Consider the following 21,015-nt stretch of genomic DNA (forward strand, 5'->3'; position numbering starts at 1 on the left):
CCCAAAACAAATTTTGGATTAATTTTTGAAGTAATGTAATTTAACCAATGGATGTCAGTATAGTTTTTGGTGGATTCGCATTGGACAGGAGATCTTGGTGAAAATAATAGAGATTCACATATTGCCACACAATATGGATCAGATACAGCAGTGCTACTAGAGTATTTAAAATGTTGCTACTGTTCCAAGAACAGACCTCCAACCAAAAATTTCTACACTCAATGTCAACCTTATCTTCTAGTCCTTCAAAATAATTAATGGACAAGAAGATGGCAAAAAACCTTACTAATCCTTAACACAGTTATTATAACCATTTAATGGTAACTTAAAAAGTAGGACACACATTCATAACATGTATGTAGGCTGCTAATGTTCAAAAACCTACCTATAGCTGCCAAGTAGGCTGTAAAGTGATTTAATTAAAATAACATGTTTTTATTTTAATTTTTTTTCAGATTTTCATTAGTGTTTTGATATAAAATGGTTAATTGTAGAGAAATGTACCAAAGACAAATCCTTTACAATGGTGGTGGGGAAAAAACAGGGTAGAACATTCATTCATTCATTCATTCATTCATTCATTCATTCATTATCTGTAACCGCTTATCCAGTTCAGGGTCGCGGTCAGGGTAGAACAGTCTAACCAATTTCTTATTCATCCATTCAGTGTCTGTAAGCACTTATCCAGTTCAGGGTCGCAGTGGGTCCGTAGCCTACCTGGAATCACCGGGGGCAAGGCGGGAACACACCCTGGGGGAGGGGGGGTGCCAGTCCTTCACAGGGCAACACACACTCACACATTCACTCTCACTCATTCTCTCTGTCTCTATCATAATGAATGGAAATGTGTCATGTTAATTTATAATCTTTGCCTGAAAATATTGTTATCATTTCCCTTTTGGTCCTTTTGAGGAACATGCATTATTTTATTCTGGGTTCCATCAACATTTCTCAAAATAAATAAAGTATATATAGTTGTTGAGTAACAGCTTGCACTTAAAGCATCAAATGTAAACGGAAATTACTTGGTGCATGGCAAAACACTGTAAAACCTGTGTCATGTGTGTACATGCCATCAGTGGTAAGCTTTTAATAATCAATTGCTTTAATAGCTGTGAAACAACATGATTATATCAATGAAATGCAGTCCCATTATGTGGCTATGGTTTGGCCAACTGTAAAACACTCACATTCAATAGTGCACAATCTCTTAAGTATCTGTGCTGTAACAGCCAGTGTAATTACAGGAAATAGCAAGGCGCTGAGGGGCTTGGCACAGGCACACTTAAAGCTGAATATCAGATCCTCTGCTCCATGAACCCTATAGAAATGCAGTTCACTGTAATGACTGCAGGAAGTAGAGCACTTGGAATTCAAAAACTGCTACAAAAACAAGGAGTTTACTATATACCACAAAATAAGCCAACTCAATTTCCTACTTGTTGAATTAAATGCATAATGGACGTAGTCTTCTACATGGAAAAAATGTGAAAACAAAATGTAAATATCACTCCTATTTCCCTCTTTTGAGTCTAAGTTGAATTATTCAGGACAATGATACTGTGGTAATATTTTCTAACATCTTAATGAACTTTTGATTTTTGATGGCTCTGTAATTGTACCGCAGTAGCCTGTCCTTGGCATTATGCAGTCTGATCTATGGGACTGGCAGGTAAGTCTGGTGCATGTGTCTACCAGTTTGTGTTTGAAACATTTACTTCATTAGACATCTGTTTAGCCAAAATGGCTGCCACAGTCAACCAAAGATTGATGTCATGCTCCAGAAGAATTATTGTGCAGTGTTTTTTTCTGAAAGTGTTGGTTCCAAAATCGTCACAAAGGCACCAAAAGCGTTTTTCAGTCTCTCATAAAAATCTGGAAATGAAGGTTCTTTCAAGGTGAAAATGAAAAACATTCCATTCTTGTCCCATAACAACCTCTGCATATTTATGCATGTATTTATATGACTTAGTTTTCATTAGATTTTTTTCTTTACCTCACACTCCTGCCTTTTCATAGAAAGTCCATTACATCAGACCATGAGATCACACACGTTGCTGTTGGATTTATTTTATGTGAGCCACTAAAACACTAACACCTGCATGCAGTCCAGTACCACCCATAGACACTGGCCCACAGGATCTTTTATTTAGTGATGAATTAAATACTTGAACCCATGGTTGGATATGGTTTATGTAGATGTTAATACCATTTACTGGCACAATGCACTGCTTCTCTATCTGTATTACATTACTGTTACTGTAGATGTGTTTGGTGCCACTGGACATGACATAAAATAGACAGCACACCAAAACACATAGCATCCAGAATAGAGAGAAAAATGTGATTGTCCACACATTACAGTGTCAACAAAAGTGTATTCTACAGGTATTGCTTTGTTCTTCTGATGTATAAACATACATAACGTAATAAATGGGGTATAAGGAACCAATACACATTTTTAAAAATATATAAGCAGTGGAATATTGTACAATATTAAAGAACTACTAAAGAGAAGACCTACCCTCAGAGGTAATTTTCCATATATGTAAGGTGATATAAGAAATACCACCTCAGTGACCATTTAGTGTCTGAGAGCCCTTTTTGACCAAATTAACTCTGGTTCTTGAACTGGTTCTATTTGTGATCCTTAGAACCAAAGCGATGATATTCACAGGGCTGCTGTCTGTTTTAATTATGACAGAGGCAGATCTGTAGAATACATGAACAGTGACAGCAAAGGGTCATGGAATGTCCACTGTTTCAGCAGGTTCAGATCATAGTGAACACACTTCACAATCAGACTAACCACTGCCTAAGAATACATCATGAAATACTCCTTTCAGTTTTCAATTCAGAAAGCAGTGTGCCATAACGTTTTAATCTTTGCTCATCTTTGAGCCTCTTTAGCTAGACACCCATATGTTGTCGCAGTTAATGCTGAAGAATCTATTGTTCTCTTGCTGCCTTTAAGTCCTATTATCTCACAAAAAATGTTGTACATGTTGCTAAGTTATTTAAAAAAATCTGTTTGCTACAAACCATGCCCGTAAAGGCATAGAGGTGAACTCAAGTTTTTGGGTAGGAGTTCAGGGTGGCTTATGAAAGCGTATGAAGCCATAATCCAAACTTTACAGGTATACTAGTCATTAAGTGATACAGAATGGACAGGTCGAGGGTTTGGTTGGTGCCCTGGATTGTGAGTAGTGTGTAAGTGAGTGAAAAGGGGTTAAAATGACTAAGATCATTGGGCCAGCAGAAAGTGGATTAGTAGCTGCCCTGAAAGTCAATTACTACAGATATGAAAGAAGGTGGCACAAGCTGGAAAGTTAGAAGCTGGCAGCAGCATGGCTGCACAGAGAAGAGAATGGGATGAAGGTCCACAGCAATACCTGAGAACAGAGTGAGGGATGAAAGCAGAGGTTGGGAGGTGCATAACCAGAAAGGAGAGAGAAGAAGATCAGTGGTAGAAGAAAGCACAAGCTGAAAAGCTAGGGCTTGTAGCAGCATAACTGAGAGCAGGGAGGCAAGTAGTATGATCCAGCAGGAGAGAGAGAGAGTTTTATAGTGGATGCAGGGTGCTGCTTGGGAGGATGGGTGGAGGGTGGGATGATGGGAGTGAATCTATGACGAGGAAGCTGTGCAGTGAGGAGACTGTGTAGAGTGCCCAGAAGTGAGTGCTGGGCAGGAGACTGGCCTGCAGCAGCACCTGTGGAGGGGAGCAAGCTAGAAAGATTGAAGCATGGAGTGGCAGCTGCTGCAGAGGGAGAGGGTGGGATGATGAAGGGAGGGTGTTGAGATGATATGTAGAGATAGAAAAAGACAGGAGGAAGGAGGGACAGGAGAGGAGAGAGCACAGAAGAGAGGGGGTGTGTCTAAATGGGTGCAATGCTGTCAATCAAAGCAGTGTTCAGAGGAAAGAAGTTCAGAATGAATGATCAAGTCCTACCTGCTTTCTGTTGCAATTTTTTCAAAATTGAATAATCTTGGGGAAGGGGACGCTGTTGTTTCAGAGCACGTTACTGGAACATCGAGGCTGTTCAGCCAGAAAGGAGGAACTAGGAGGCTCGAGGCCACGTTTCACGCATGGCACTTCGGGAGGATAAACAAGAGAACAGCACAGTCAGGAGCAGTTGCGCTTAAGAACTTGCAGGTGGATCAATGGGCAGATTCGCGTTCCCTAAACATGAGGCAGTCCCGTAGCAGAAGCAGGAGAGAGTATAAGCCGCTCTCGGAAAAGACCGGAACGCGCCGCAGAGAAGTAGGCCCGGCTGGCTTGATGACTGCTGAACGCGGCTCCAAATGTGAAGCAGAGTATCAGCAGAATGAATCAGTATCAGAGCAGAAGTGCGAGCTGACATTGCGAAGCAGTCAAGTCGAGGTCCGTCCTGTGAGCCAAATGAGGCAAGTTTGTCCGACGCAGAAATGACATGTTTGCAGGGTATATACCTCTCTACTCTCAAAATTATGTTAGAATTATAACTTAAATTATGCTAGCATTGATCCTTTGTACTAACAGAAGTACAACCAGTTTATAGTACAAAATATCTACATCAATTATATATGGAAATCACAACTGAGAAGTATTTGTGTGTCTGTCTTTCTCAGAATGTCATTCTACAATACTACACAGTGAAAATTCTGAAGTTCTTAAGTTTTGAAGAAGGTTCTGAATGGATCCTGCTGTTGAGTATGGACAATTACCACTTTCAAAGGCATAAGTGTACCTCCAGAGAACAGTTTTATCTCTGCTGATAAACTAAAAAATATAACAGACTAATAGTTGACCATTAGCCTGGAGGTCCTGTGGTTAAAAAGGCTTTCATATTTCTATGGTTTATGGAAAATCCGAATGGATTTTAAGAAATTTCAGATAAATTTCAGGTCTCCAAAAGCTGATAATATTTTCCAGGAGGTTCTGAAACTGACTTGTTTGCTAGCCAAAGTTTACATTAATTAGCCCATTAAGTGTGATGAGAGAATTAGTTCAGCTGTGTTTCAATGTGTTTGTAGCATTAGGGATATTGTTGGTGCGATTGATGCGTGCCATATAAAAATTCAGAGTCCAGCAGTTAGAGGAAGGGATTATCTCAAGAGAAAATGTTTATATTCACTTCTCCTGCAGGGCATTGTAAATATTCCCTGCTCCCTAGATATTTGGTGTGCCAGGGAAAGTGCATGATGCATGAATGTTAAGGGCCTCAACATTTTAGAGAACTGGCAGCAGTTGATGGGGATACCTGACCTTTTGGGAGCTACTGCATATATCTCTAATGACTACCCCTATATTGTTACCCCCAAGTGTGTTAATAGTGCAGTAAATGAAGATGATCTGTAGAGGAATGCCAAAACCAGCCATGGGAGAGTTTTTGTGGAACAGGCTTCTGAGAGGAAGAAATACAAGTGGAGAATAATGTGATTTCCAGAACTCATGTCTAGATATTTTGGTCAAATAATTGTGGCAAAATGTTCACTATATAATATGAGCAGTAGTGTAGGCCTGACCAATGTATGTGAAGAACACCCCACATGGTTGCCCAGAATTGAGTACACATTTAACTTGGCATATGGGAGCCCTAGGTTCTCATATAGCAATACAGTAAACTACATGTTGAGTAAAGACATGTGTTCTATTTTTATTTACTTATTTATTTATTTTTAATTTGACATATCTGTATATGCCTGAAACTTACTATAAAAGGTTTCATGTATAGTTTGGTCAACACATTTATACCAGTGGACTATCTTTTACTTTATCTTTTTTTTCTTCATTGAACTAACATTTTGGTTAAAATGTCCTTAAATTACTAACAAGGTGATAATTAAAAACATGTTTCCGACCACAATGTTTGTAAGTAAGTGCTAAGAATATCTAAAAAAAAAAAAAAAAAAAAAAAAAAATAGGAACAAATTAACGACCATAAATTAAATCACCTTGCTGGACACATGGTTCTCCAACTTAGCATAGGTACAATTATTAATTTTTCATTCATTCATTATCTGTAACCGCTTATCCAGTTCAGGGTCGTGGTGGGTCCAGAGCCTACCTGGAATCATTGGGAGCAAGGCGGTAATAGGTACTATTAAGTACTTTTAAATAAGTGAATCAGACCAATCATTTTAATCAAACTAATATTAATAAAGTGTAGAAACAAGAAACCTGTATTTGCTTAAAATTGCTCATTTGGAATGGAAAAAAGTGAAATTAACAATTAAATTACAGTGAAGGACCTATATAAGTTCCCAGTAATTTGAACATCACCATTGCTTATTAATACATGCATATATTAAGTAATAAGAAGAGTGCTGCTAAATGCAGATCTAAATACACACGGATCAACCAAGAGAACACACGGTCCAAAGAATCTATATACAAACATATACATAAGTAAATGTTAATATTTATGCGGAAAACTAATTAGGCTCTCAAAAGATTTTTGTCATGCAGTCCTATCTTGCATGATCTCCTCTTGTCGCCTCTGGGTAGCTTCCTCAGATTCTCTAAAGACCTCAAGCCCCGCATACTTTTTTTTTCCTGTGACAACTTGCAGGACTGATGGTGGAGGCACTTGAAAATCCAGAAGAAGCTGAATGTTCTGGAGATGATGTCCTGCAGGCAGTGTTTGAGGAATGACATGGGGATATCTCACTCAGCCAATGGATACTTTGATGCCATTTTCACAGACATTTTGAGTACGTGTTTGCTTTTCAAAGTTGACCAAGCCGCCACACAATATATTCTAGGAAGTCAAGCATGTTTGTTAACTTTAAATTCAACATTTACATCTGGCCTTCCATTTTTAATTTTGGCCACAAGACACAATGAATTGGTGCAAAATTTTACATTAATCTACCCTTGAATAAGGCTTAGGGAAATAATGCAATAACATGAAAAAACATATTAAAATCTAGTATACCCCAGAAGGTTTCAGCATTAATCTTTTTATTTCTGTTGTGGCCACTGAGTATCTTGAATGTTTCTCACCCTGCCTTAGTTGATGAGAACAAAATCTACAAGCGAGATGAAGAGGAGAATGAGAGTGAGGGAGGAAGGGACTGGCTAATGTGTCTAGATTAAAAGGATCAACTGGATTTTGTCATCTTCCAGGTGTAAAAACAAACCAGCCAAGCGAGGAGGAGTCTGTGGTATGAGGAGGCCGCAGGGGGCTGAAAGGGTTTAATGAAGGTGACACAGGGGTCAAGTCTTGTGTGAGCTTTCTAAATACACAATAGTGGGCAGGGGGAGTGTGGTTAACTTGGAGATCAGATGATGATGTGACAGAAATATTTGAAATGTACAGAAGCATTTTGGGTAAAAAAAATGTTTTTGGTATTTGCCATACAAATGATTGTCAGTAAAATTTGCATACCCATCTCTCATATATTTAAAAAAATGGTACAAAATCTTGCCCCTTTCTCACAAACACCCTATAGTACACACTCATAATTATGAGTAATTTAACAAGAACAGAATGGGTTTGAACTTGAACAGAAATTGGTACATTGATATCTGGATTACAGCTTATAAAGTGATGTTTTCGTTTAACAGGTGAGGTTTATATATATCAGTGTTATTATAGTGTTTTTGTCATTTTAGAGAAAAATAGCAAAAATGGCCTTTGTGATTGTAGCTTCTAAAGCGTACACAGCATATGCCACAAAAGCATTTAACATAGATTTGTATTACAGTCAGGTTTTCTGTTTTTTGTTTGATTGAGGAAACAGTTGGAATATCTTGCTGGGTGGCACACCCTGTCTTTTGTGAAGACCCCAGCTGTAAAAAGTGTTCTAGAAATAAAACTGAATTGAATCCAAAACTAATAATCCACACTGTAAACCCTAATAGGTTTACTCAAATTATTTCAGGTAATTTGTTGCCTCAAATGGATTAAGCTTTTGAAACTCAGTTTTTTTAGTATTTTGAAATAACATATTGAGTTGACACCGCGACCCTGAAACGGAAAAGCGGAAAAGATGATGATGATGATGATGATGATGATATTGAGTTGAACAAATGAATGTCTTTAAGTTCATCAGACAAACCATACAGGTGCTGGTCATAAAATTAGAATATCATGAAAAAGTTTATTTATTTCAGTAATTCCATTCAAAAAGTGAAACTTGTATATTATACTCATTTATTACACACAGACTGATATATTTCAAGTGTTTATTTCTTTTTATTTGATGATTATAACTGACAACTAATGAAAACCCCAAATTCAGTATCTCAGAAATTTAGAATATTACTTAAGGCCCATACAAAAAAAATGATTTTTAAAAATGCTGACCAACTGAAAAGTATGAACATGTACAGCACTCAATATTTAGCTGCGGCTCCTTTTGCCTGAATTACTGCAGCAATGCAGTGTGGCATGTAGTTGATCAATCTGTGGCACTGCTCAGGTGTTATGAGAGCCCAGGTTTCTCTGGTAGTTGCCTTCAGCTCCGCTGTATTGTTGGGTCTGGCGTATTGTCATAGATTTTCTATGGGGTTAAGGTCAGGTGAGTTTGCTGGTCAATTAAGAACAGGGATACCATGGTCCTTAAACCAGGTACTGGTAGATTTGGCAATGTGTGTAGGTGACCTGTTGGAACATGAAATCTGCATCTCCATAAAGTTGGTCAGCAGCAGGAAGCATGAAGTGCTCTAAAACTTGCTGGTGGGTGGCTGTGTTGACCTTGGACCTCAGAAAACACAGTGGACCAACACTAGCAGGTGAAATGGCACCCCAAACCATCACTGACTGTGGAAACTTTACACTGGACCTCAAGCAAAGTGGATTCTATGCCTCTCCTCCTCTGCCTTTCCAAAGGAAATGCAAAATTTACTTTCATCAGAGGAACATAACTTTGGACCACTCAGCAGCAGTCCAGTCCTTTTTGTCTTTAGCCCAGGCGAGACGGTTCTGACGTTGTCTCTTTTTCAAGAGTGGCTTGACACAAGGAATGCGACAGCTGAAACCCATGTCTTGCATATGTGTTATTTTATAAACTGTTTCACCACTGATAGTGCCTTTCAACATGTGTAAGCTGCCCACGCCATAGGCACTGGATGTTTTCTCTCCTCTTGAGTCTGCATAACATAGCATCAGTGATTTCCAAATATAATTTCGAAGTTTCATGTGACCAAACAAGAGTTGTATGTTTTGCTTCAGTTCACTTTAAATACACTTTGGCCCAAAGAAATTGGTGGCGTTTCTGGATCATGTTGACATTTGGTGATCCAGCATGATCCAGCTGTAACAAAGTTGTGCATTGCATGGTGAGGAGTTTGGTGTGTTCTCCCCGTGTCTGTGTGGGTTTCCTCCAGGTGATCCGGTTTCCTCCCACGGACCGACTCAAAATGTGTTTGTCTGCTCCAGTTTCTTGTTTTATTTTGTGCATTTCCATGAAGATCTTATTAGCCTTGTATGCACTGTTACAGTTATGTGGAAATCAGTGGATATTCATTAAAGCATCTGAAAATATTGATATTTTTCATGAAGGGAGTATGTAGGAGAAATCTGACATCATTTAAATTCTGTATGTTTGTATGCTTTTACAGTATTTACAATAATAACATTGGAACAAATATTAGTCTAACTTGCATATTTTATTCTGAAGTGAGTTTGTCCAATCTAGATGATCAACTGTAGATTAATTACAGCTCTGGCTACCTAAGAGTTGAAAGGTTCAACAAATAAAAAAATTAAAGCAGAAGATGCTTGTGGTGTTGCTGTAACAGCCAAAAGCATTTACACAACTCTGCGCTCTATGATAAATAAATTATGAGTTGCGAAATATTTGGCCTGTTACTTTGCTATTGTCTTGAGGACTGTGCTTTTGCATGTAAACAGCTTAAGGTAAACATTTACACTGAGAAAACATACCACACACAGGCTTCATCTGTGTTGATGAAACTTGGGCCACAGTATGTACTGGATAAGCATGAGAAACTGTATTATTCTCTATGTATCATTAAAATAGCAGTGTCAAGCATGAGTCCAGAGGTTAGACACACACCACCTGCTCTGTCTTTATTATAAACTGAAAACGTTCTTATAATCGGCTATAAAACAGTGCCACATATTCAAATCAGATTATATACATACAGACTTAATAAATATGATTTATTGAATAACATTATAATTTTGAATTATAAACTTAAACTAAAGTGTCAGAGGAGTATTAAGCCCTGTATTAAGTATTAAAGCTGTGGAACAGTGAAACTGTGTTCTCTTGAATGATAGAGCTCCATCCTATAGCTCTGGGATACCTCTGTAAAGTTCTCATAGCTGAAACCATCAAATTTCAGTATCTAGGAAAAAGCATTCCCAGATGAGTAGTGACTGCCAATGGGGGAGAAAAAAATTACCAATGAAAAGTACCATTTATTTTAAAAGAAATTTCCACACACTTTTGGCCACAAGAGTAGAGTAAGCTATTATGTCATTATGATGCATGATTAGCTCACTTTCTTTCTTAGCAAGACACAAGCTGGGTCTCCATTAAAAAATGATGCAAATGTTATGCACAATATATGAGAAATGAGTCATCATCCACTACATTTTGCGAATAATCTTTACATGACGTGGGCTCCCGTGAACAGGGGCAGCATCAAAACGAGGGAGATGGAGAGATTTCAGTGGGTTTTTGCTTTGATCAGAATAGTTTTTACAGCCATTTATACCAAAAACCAATTTGATCAGAAAGCTTTTTTTTTTTGTGATATTTGGGTGTTTCTGCAAATTGTGGGCTTCTTCCTTTCAGGTTTTCATGCTCGTTTTCATAATTCACAAACATGCCGTCATGTACTCCCTGCTGTGTTCAAATTCGGTTTTGATATTGACCTTATGTAGCTGGAAAGTTCTCCAACTTTGCAGATAACTTGCGGTAGCATGGCAAAATGAACTGAGTAAACAAGCAGAGATTTCTGTGTTTGACAGACAAAAGTAAGCTGGCAAGCAGCTTACTTTAGGAAAGCAGGAATAATAATATAAATAAAAGAATAAAATAAATATATATTTTTATAAGTACCTTAAAGGGAACATCTACGACTTTGTACGTAGCTGAAGTTGACTGCTGAAGTTTTGTACGTAGCTGAAGTCATTCCTACCCGGAATCACTGGGTGCAAGGTGGGAACACAACCTGGAGGGGGTGCCAGTCCTTTGAGACAAAATATAATCTAATAAAAAGAACAGACATGCAATCATAACATGATCACCTAATAATTCACCTGGTAAAGATGAGTTTTAAGACAAGCGGAGGACCTTTGAGCAAATGTGATTCAGAGGAGTGAAGAGTGAGTGCATACTGGCGAGTATGACTGAAACAGACGAAGTAAGAGGGGGCGAGACCAAGAAGAGATTTAAAAACGATCATAAACAATTTATATTCAATCTGATACTGTACTGGAAACCAGTACAGATATTTCAGTGGGACTAATGTGCTCCCAGGACATAGTATGGGTCAGAACTCTTGCAGCTGAATGAGATGAGAACTGAGTTAACAAGAGTCACATCTGTAACCCCCAATTGACACAAACTGAAAGGCGTCACCGGAACCAGGCAAGTGCAGCTCCGTATATACCTATCACATTTTCTAGTTAAGATGCCATACTGTATCAAAAGCTACAGTAAGGTCCAACGAGACAAGTAAATTCACCAACCCCTGATCAGCTGCTATTAAAAGATCATTTACTGCCCAAACAAATGCAATTTCAGTGCTGATTCTTTTCTAAAGCCTGACTAGAAAACTTTATACAAAAAACTGGATTTCCTATGGTCTGCTAAATGGGGAGCTATAGTCCACTCCAGTGTTTTGGCAGCAAATGGAAGATTAGTCTGTGGCAGAGGGTGAGTTTAGATAAGAGGCGGGGACTAATTGCTTATTCTTAGATCCACGGATACTGAATGAAGTCAAAGGAGTGTAGGGTTACAATGAAGTCACTTTTAAATAAATTTATTTTTTGGAAATAACCCTTTAATATGTCAGTGATTCTGATGAACCGGGAAGGGGACTTTAAAGAACACATGGCAAGATTTGGGGTTTTTACTCCTATTGTAGCCAGGACTCCCTTAATCACACACAATTCTACAAACCTGAGAAGCCAAGCACGTGCTTCGTCTCAGACCTGTGAACCCACCACCACCACTTTTCAAACTGCTGCCAACAATGCCATTGGTCAGCTCAATGTGCTGGAGAAGACCTCCAACTGCACTAGCACTGGCTAGCACTGTTCTTGAAGAAATGGCATGTTTCATTGTCTGCACCAGGAGGTTAATGTGCTTACAGTGAATACATCATTTTACTTGTCTGATTTTTAAAGTGGCGTGGGTTGAGATCTAGGTTCAGAGAAATAGTAACAACTCAGGGACTGCTTTGAAACTCTCCTCTTGGCTTCACTTATCCACTTCATGCCTAAACACAGCAGTTCAGTCATAATGCTTAGTGACTAGAAGACTAAACAATATGGACAAAAGGACCAAATCCATTAAATCCAAGCTTGAAAAGAATAAGTTTCTCCTCTCTTAGACAACCAAAGAATTTTTGTAGCTCGCTGTGACTAACAGATGAGGATCTAATTGTAAAGGTCTGTGCCGCTGATGGAGTAGCATTAGACTGGAAGGTACATTGAATGTTGGCATAACCACAACACTACACAGCACATTACACCAGTCTGGCTCTAATTTGAATATAAAAGTAAGTGATGCACTAAGTGACTCATAAGTTCAGTATGGTTCTACAGTTCATTGCTGTCCAAAGAAAAACATGCATCTCCAAAATAGTAACTTTATAGAAGAAAGAAAACCCCTTCTTAACCTTTAATTGAAGTCAATGTAAAAATATTTTATTTCAAGTAATTTGGTAACAGTGCAGCACGGTGACACAGCTGGTACAGTCTTGAAAAGTTTGTAGACAATACAGTATAAGCAGTGAATTGAACTTAGAGGAGCAATCTATAGGATATATACTGTAATTGGTCATAAAATGTGGGCGGCACGGTGGCGCAGCAGGTAGTGTCACACAGCTCCAGGGGCCTGGAGGTTGTGGGTTCGATTCCTGCTCCGGGTGACTGTCTGTGAGGAGTTGGTGTGTTCTCCCCGTGTCCGTGTGGGTTTCCTCCGGGTGCTCCGGTTTCCTCCCACAGTCCAAAAACACAGGTGGATTGGTGACTCGAAAGTGTCCGTAGGTGTGAGTGAATGTGTGTGTGTCTCTGTGTTGCCCTGTGAAGGACTGGCATCCCCTCCAGGGTGTATTCCCGCCTTGCGCCCGATGATTCCAGGTAGGCTCTGGACCCTAAATTGGATAAGCGGTTACAGATAATGGATGGATGGTCATAAAATGTCCAGGTTGTATGATCACAAATTAAGGAAACAATCAAAGCTAAAACAATGCTGCCTCTCACAGCATTGCAAAAGCAGTATATTCTCTTTGAGAAGTGTCCAGTCTGGACCGGAGCTCATATATCCCGCCCTCCGATGTCCTGCCTGTCATCCCGCCCTCTGTCCAATCCTCCACCATTTGGCCAGGTCTACAAACATTAAAATGACCAAGTGAACATAGTTAATGTTATATTCTACCAGACCCGAAAAGCCCTGTTGCCCTTCTAAAAATCTTCATGACCAGAGACGCAGTAAAATTACAGAAAAAAAGTACAAAGTATAAAGTACAGATGCCTATGTATAGATTAAAAGGTGTAAACGCCATAGTTTATGTTTTATATAAAGAAAGTGAAGCATAGCAATAAAAATAACAGCATGATTGAAAAGTGTAAATACCATTTTTTTTTTGTTTTGAAGAAATTGAGGCAGATTTATGTGTTTCTCTGTGGTGTGTGTTTTAAACAAATTAAAGAGTAAAAATTGAAAAGCCTCGCGTATTGACCTATTTAAGGTGGAACGGAGAACTCAATCTTGGTGGTACACAACAAATATGTGTTTTACTACTAGGTAGATGGTTTAGTGATATGATGTAAACTTGGTCATGTGTTTTAAATGGATAAAATGGGAAAATGAGTTTTGTTTATAAACTTAGCGCTAGCTTCAGCTTAAGGTGGAACAGAGAATTAAAGAACCTGTTGAGTAATGCCATTAGGACTCGTAAAACCAACACATTTAATGTGGAACAAAATGTTTGACTACGAAAATTGTGGATAAGAAAATCTACCTCCTAAACTACATTTATGGTGGAAGGGAAAATCGATAAGTAACACCACCCTGATAGCAAGGAGACGGTGGGCCACTGTTGGCCCACTGAGGGCTAAGTTAGAGGTCCACTAGTGTTTTGCACAGCATTTTCTGGGCAGATCACTGGTGATTGAACAAAATTTTAGACAAAATGTCACATTTTAGCACTTTTCCATTCACAGTGCAATTTACATTTTTTTCCTTCATTAAGTTATATAACAGTACAGTGTCAACATTTTTAGCATAATATATATATCAGGCTTATACTCCTTATTATATCTCTCACAGTTTTGGTAATATTTGTATTAGTTTGTTTTCCAGAATAAAAGTCTCTGTGAATTTAAAATCTGTTTGAGGAGATTATAAATTAGTTATATCCTGTACAGCACAGTAATCTGAGTGGTCCACAGTCAGTGGTGTGCCAGCCTTTTTATGCCAGTGGACCGATATATGCTTGCTGTCTGGGCAGCCTTGTCTAGTCGAAATATTTCAGGTGGATCTGGAGAGAAAAGATTTGTAAACGCAGGGACGTGGTGGCGGTATTTTGTGTAGGGAGATGTTTTTGTGAAATGATGAACACTTGTCTGTGTAAATGTGTTGATTATGTCACACTTCTTAGCTATTATGTGCCAAGTTCTTAAACTCGTCTCTTGCTGGTTCGTTCAGTCTTCCTCAAACAGGCAACTCGGTCAAGCTTCATGTCTTGATAATAATATAATAATAATAATAATAATAATAATAATAATAATAATATATATTATATATATATATATATATATATATATATATATATATATATATATATATATAATATATATTATTATTATTATAATAATATATATATTATTATATATATAATAATAATATATATATTATTATAATAATATATATAATTATATAATATATATAATATATAATTATTAGCATTATTATTATATATATATATATATATAACTTATATATAGACAGATATAAAGAGGGGTGCGGACAGCATGCAACATGTAGTGTCACTCTCACACAGCTCCAGGGTCTTGCAGTTGTGGGTTCAAGCCCTGCCTTGTGTGAAGAGTTCTTCTGGTGTCTTAATAGGTTTCCTGTGGGTGCTCTGGTTTCTTCTCACAATCCAAAAACTTAGTAAAGAAAATGGTTCCATATAAAACCACGAACACCTAAAAAACACTTAGTATGATGAAAGTGTTACTTGCATTATAAAAGCCTTCTTCATAATCCTGGCAAATGTGCTAAATGGTTGTATGTTGCACCAGAAAGTGTTCTTCTATAGTTAAAATATCAAGCTTACTACAACAGAGGAACAGTTTTTGGTGCAATATAGAAATCCTTTCTAAAATGTGCTGAATAGAGCCATCTACAGCTCATTCTCTGTCAGTCTAAAGAACTCTTCCAATGTGGAACGAACATATAATGCCTTATTTTTTTTTATTTGTCCCTTAGCCTGTGTTTAGTCCATTAGTGCTGTTTTTTAGACCTATAGTCCTGTATTTAGCCTTGTAGTTCTGTGTAGCCCTCTAGCTCTGTGTTTAGTCTTTAGTTCTGTGTATTTTCTGGTTCTGTGTTTAGCCATGTTGTTCTCTGTGTAGCCTCTGTGTAGTTGTTTCAGTTCCTGTTTAACTCGTTCCTGTTGTGCACTCTAAATAGTCTCCTGCACTTACCTCCTTCCCTGTTCCTTGACAGCCCACTATGACCCTGAAGAGCATGAAGCAGTTTCAGAAAATGTATGAATAAATAGGATGCTCTGAGCAAATAAAATTGACCCCAAGTTCACTATGCCAAATGTAAAGTGCATGCTACATATGTATAAATGGTTTCTGTTGTGCTACATTTTCTGTAGATACATAATTCTATCAAGTACATTTGGAATTGAGTTATGTACTGTTCACACATGCACAGTAACCCAGAAATGTTCTGGAGTCCCCACAGGGACTATGTGTGAACACAAACAGTCTCAAACACAACATGGACTTTATACCACTAGTCGACTAGTAGAGACTCTGGGTAAAGTCAACATAAGTGCGTATGTGAACGGAGCTACTAATGTCCCAGAGTATCTCCAGCACCTAAAGCATGTGGAACACATCCCACTATGAGAACACTCCTGACACGCAGAATCTCCCGCATAGTGGAAGGACCGTATTGAGACCTGATACTCTGAAGTTTGTCTGGAGTTTAATTGTAAAAGAGTGGCATTTGGGACCTAGAATTTACCATTCAACATCAATTCCTAATGCAATTAAATCATCACAGCAACATTCCAACATCAACAATAGAGGAGTCTGTGGCTACATCAAAGAAGACAAGCTACTTAATATACTTACATTCAAGGCAATGTCTAAGATCATGGGAAACTGCTATTCTTTCATATGTTTACATTCAGAAGCTCTGTGTCTTTTAAGGTGGAATGGTATGTTTGAGTAAAAATGTTGAACTTGTGGCTGAAGTTGAACTTATTTGTAAGTTTTTTATTAACTTTGAATTTTGAATTACCATAGAAAGTCATTTGTTACTCGAGTTTCACTTTTAGTCAGTATTTACCTTCATTCAGTTAATGCTCCACTGAATTTAGGGTCCTTTTGTTCCACCTTAAGTAATGATTACAGCAAAAATGAGTCAGTATTACCCACCTATGGAGCAGGAATACAGCAATACCCTCATCTCAGTTCATGCTTTTCAATGTTTCTCTTCGCTGTCTAAACACCTCCAGATGCCATTTCTTTGCCATGAGCAGACAGGAAGAAATCCTAGCATATTGGATGAGACAATATGTATTGTTTTTTATACTTGTTTACAGTTTTTGTAAAAAACTTAAAACTTTAAAAACTTTTGTAAAAAACTTATTAGTCAGCAGGCAAACTGACTGGAGAGCAGCAAATGCTGGGGAAATGTCCTCAGAACTTAATAAAAAGTGTGTTTTTTTTTTCATTAAAATAGTGAATGCTGCTTTTAATATTGTTAATTTAGAAGAAATATAGGTTCAGAAACTTTTGGGCAGACAGTGTATGTACATATATTCTGTGTGTTACAGTGAGACAGTGTAATCGCACACCTGCACTCAGCGCTTTTTTCAAACTGACCCTCCCTGTGCTGCAACCCTGAACACCTCAACCTTTAACTCCTGGTCTACCTTCTTCTACCCCCATCTCTACTTCCAACTACTTTCTTCTCCAAATTCTAATTTACATGAATCTCCCCCACTACCTTCCCCTCCTCGACCTCTGCCTTAATCTCCCCTCTTTTACTACCCGTTCCTCAATTACGTTCTACTTTTGCTGCCTTCACCTATTCTAACAGCATGTTATTTTCTACCTCCACCTTTGCCTCTTCCTACACCTCCTCTACCACACACACATCTACTTCCCTCTCTTCCTCTACTTTCACCTTCTCCTCCATCTATACCATTCCTACCTCCTCCTTTACTTCTAATCCGCAGTTTCTTCTGACCACCTCCGCCCCATTCTCCTCCTTTTTCATTTGCCTCCCCCTCCAGCTCCTTCACCTTCACGTCCAGAGAACTCAGCACTCAGCCGCCTCAGGTGTTTCAAACCCTGTTCAGACAGGGAACAGTGATTACAGTTTGGGTGGCAGTGGAGTTGATCCTAAATCCACAGAACAATACCTTCACCAAGTGCAAGGCTCTGATAAATTAAGAATAATGACTGCTCATAAAGGTGTTATTTAAGGTGGTTATACGTCCTAGGACAGTGTTTATATTTCTCAGTGGAGGCATCTTGTTCAGGCGTGCAGTAACACAGTGTGTGTGTGTGTGTGTGTGTGTGTGTGTTTGAAGGGGGGGGGGGGTGTAGGATGATTCCATGCCTGGGCAAGATGGGAAAATCTCAGAGGTGGCATGAAGTCATCTGTCAAGAGGCCAGTCAGACCACATAGCACTTTCCCTACTCCCATTACTAACTAATTTAAACTAAAAAATAATAATAATAATAGAAACAAAAAAAATTATTGGGAAAGGAGAGATTTTTGAAGAGTAAAATAGAAAGTAAGAAATAAAAGATTCAGAGAGATTTTAAGATTTATAGTAAATGAACAACATGACAGAAAATGAAGAATGGCAATGAGGATAGTACAAAAAGGACAGATATTAAAACACAGAGAATGACAGAGTTAATGATATAAAGAGAATGTTCAAAAAAGGAAAAAATTAAATGGATTTTTTTTAATTGTATAGAAATGTAGAAGAAAGAAATATGAAAGAAATAAGGGTGAAAAGATTAAAAAAACTGTGAAAGAATAAGGAATCAAAGGAAAATTAGAAACAAAATAAATGACAGACAATTTAATGTTGAATTTTAATATAACCAATTTTGCACTAGTTAACACAGTTCCCTGAAGTCTTAATGAAACATCTGTGATGTGGTTTGTTCAAGTTAGGCCAGCAATCAAACACCACAGCAGCTTTCACATCCTGTTTAAACACAAATTTTAGGCACAAATTCTTTATTATTATCTCTGTTTTTCTATTATTTCTCTGATTTCATTTTCACCCTTCTTGCTTGTCCCATGTATGATTTCAAACCATCAGGTAAAGCCTAAAATATAACACATTACTATATTCTGTTTTGCACAGGCTCCAGGGACCTGGAGGTTTGGTGTGTTCTCCCCATGTCCACATGGGTTTCCTCCAGGTGCTCTGGTTTCCACCCACGGTACAAAAAACACACGCTTGTAGGTGGATTGGCAACTCAAAAGTGTCCATAGGTGTGAGTTTGTGTGTTGCCCTGTAAAGGACTGGCACCCCATCCAGGGTGTATTCCCGCCTTGCGCCCAATGATTCCAGGTAGGCTCTGGACCCACCGCAACCATGACCTGGATAAGAACTTACAGATAATGAATGAATGAATGTTTTGTAGAGCAGGTGCTTGACCTCAGTTCAGCAGAAGAGGTTTAATGTTTAGGGAAAATGCAACCAAGAGGATTCTCAGAACCCCCTCCCTCCAACACACACACACAATTAATATTCAGAAGCACTGGTTTGGTTGCAAAATGACTTTGTGGCATCAAAAAACGAGCAGAAAACAAAGTCAAATAAAAATGTGCATCTTTCCAAAAATGTAATGAGAAGCTGCAGGATGTAATGGCTAGCCTTGGGCTGTGTCTTTTAGGTCATAGGTGTGTGTATAATGTGTATTTTACAACGGTTTCGAACGCAGCTCAGCCAATCAGATTTTCGGACCAGAACTATCCGTTTTATAATTACATATTTGCACCTATTGTGAAAACACATGTTCAGCTGTACACAGAGATTGTATGTATATTCTGTGAAAGCATGCCAAATAAAATAGGATACCCTGGGACAGCTGTACATGAGTTTAACGTCACCATGCTCTATACCAAGCATGAGTACGTGTGTGTCATAATGAGGAGAAAGGCCATTAAATTGTCTGAATCTGGGTGAGTTATTCATTCGCAGATCATATACAAACTTCAGTAATTGTGTTTTTCCACTCATGTTTTGTTTTAATGTGTCTAGGATCGTAGACACAAGCCAACTTTTTTTTTTCCTATTTACAGTATAAAATCCTGTGTAATAAGTGTAATCCTGCTGTCCTTGCACTCTGAGAGTGTAAACGTTTCTTGGAAGATAATGATAATATAACTTATAAAATTAATAAGATAATATTTTATTTTTCTGGTTTAGCTTAACAGTTCTCCTTGTTTGAAAGTGTGAGTGATCAGTGAGAGAGGTTTCCATGCCACAGTGAAGCCAAGCAGATTCCCAAATGTCTCCCTACACCCTCTGTAGGGCACAGTCTGTCATAAAATAATACGTTTCTACACTCTCATGGTTTGTTTTATGTCATTAGGTTTGTTATCTGTGATGTGCACTATGTAGGGAGTTATTTTGGGATGCGGATATCCTCTACTGACCCACACAGACTAATAGAGCTCCTATTACAAATGTGACTCAGATAAATATGTCAGGGTTCCATTCTTCTATTTATGTCATTTTATTGAAACTCTAACCGAGGACTACAAGTGTTGACTGAGGAACAATAAAAACAATTTAAATATCACTGTGTTCATTTGAGTCGTTTGAGTAACAACGAGTAGGTCCTCACCATGGCGGCTGCACTCTACTGTGAGGTCAGCTGTGATTCATGGGTAACTGACTGCACACATGAGTCATACAGACATTAAAAGTGATCTGTAATAAAGGCCAAGAAACTTGAACCTTACCCTATTATTAAGGACCTGTTCCCACCTGGAATTAATATCAAACCACTTTTGGATCACATTTCACTTGTCTTTATGAGAAGACAGGTTGTAAACACCCCCAAGATGCATTGTGATCATGTTACAATCAGATCACCCAAATCACATTCAGGTGGTCAGAGAATGATCTTGTCCACATTTATCACAAGAGTTAAAAGCATTTTAAGTGTCTAAATAGAGATAAGCTCACAGAAATATGTCACTCATGTAAGGACAATGCAGGTGTGTTGTTTATCTGGAGATCAGTGGCCTGAATTTTCCACAGATTGAATGTCTGTTGTCATGTCCAAAGGTATGAAAGGAATTCTGTGTCCAGAAATTCCTCTGGACAGTTGTGAAACTGACCACTGAAGGAACAACTGTGGCTGAAAGACACAGCCTTTTCCTCTGCCTGTGCAGAAGAGAATCACTTTGCACTGGTAGGAGCATATGATAAACCATGTTTACATGAATAAAAAAATAAGTCACACAGTCACACAGCTCCAGGGACACACTGCTCCGGGTGACTGTCTGCGAAGAGTTTGGTGTGTTCTCTCTGTGTCCGAATGGATTTCTTCCCATGATCCAAAGATGGATTGGTGACTCAAAAGTGTCCATAGG

The 21,015-nt window shown here is 38.3% G+C and overlaps 1 pseudogene; it reads left to right on the top strand.

The window, feature by feature from the left end:
• Positions 1–4,186: 4,186 nt before the first annotated feature.
• LOC136705047 (uncharacterized) lies at positions 4,187–5,419 on the top strand (annotated as a pseudogene).
• The last annotated feature ends 15,596 nt before the right edge of the window (positions 5,420–21,015 follow it).

Source organism: Hoplias malabaricus, chromosome 8 (assembly GCF_029633855.1).
Source record: "Hoplias malabaricus isolate fHopMal1 chromosome 8, fHopMal1.hap1, whole genome shotgun sequence".
Lineage (NCBI taxonomy): Eukaryota > Metazoa > Chordata > Actinopteri > Characiformes > Erythrinidae > Hoplias > Hoplias malabaricus.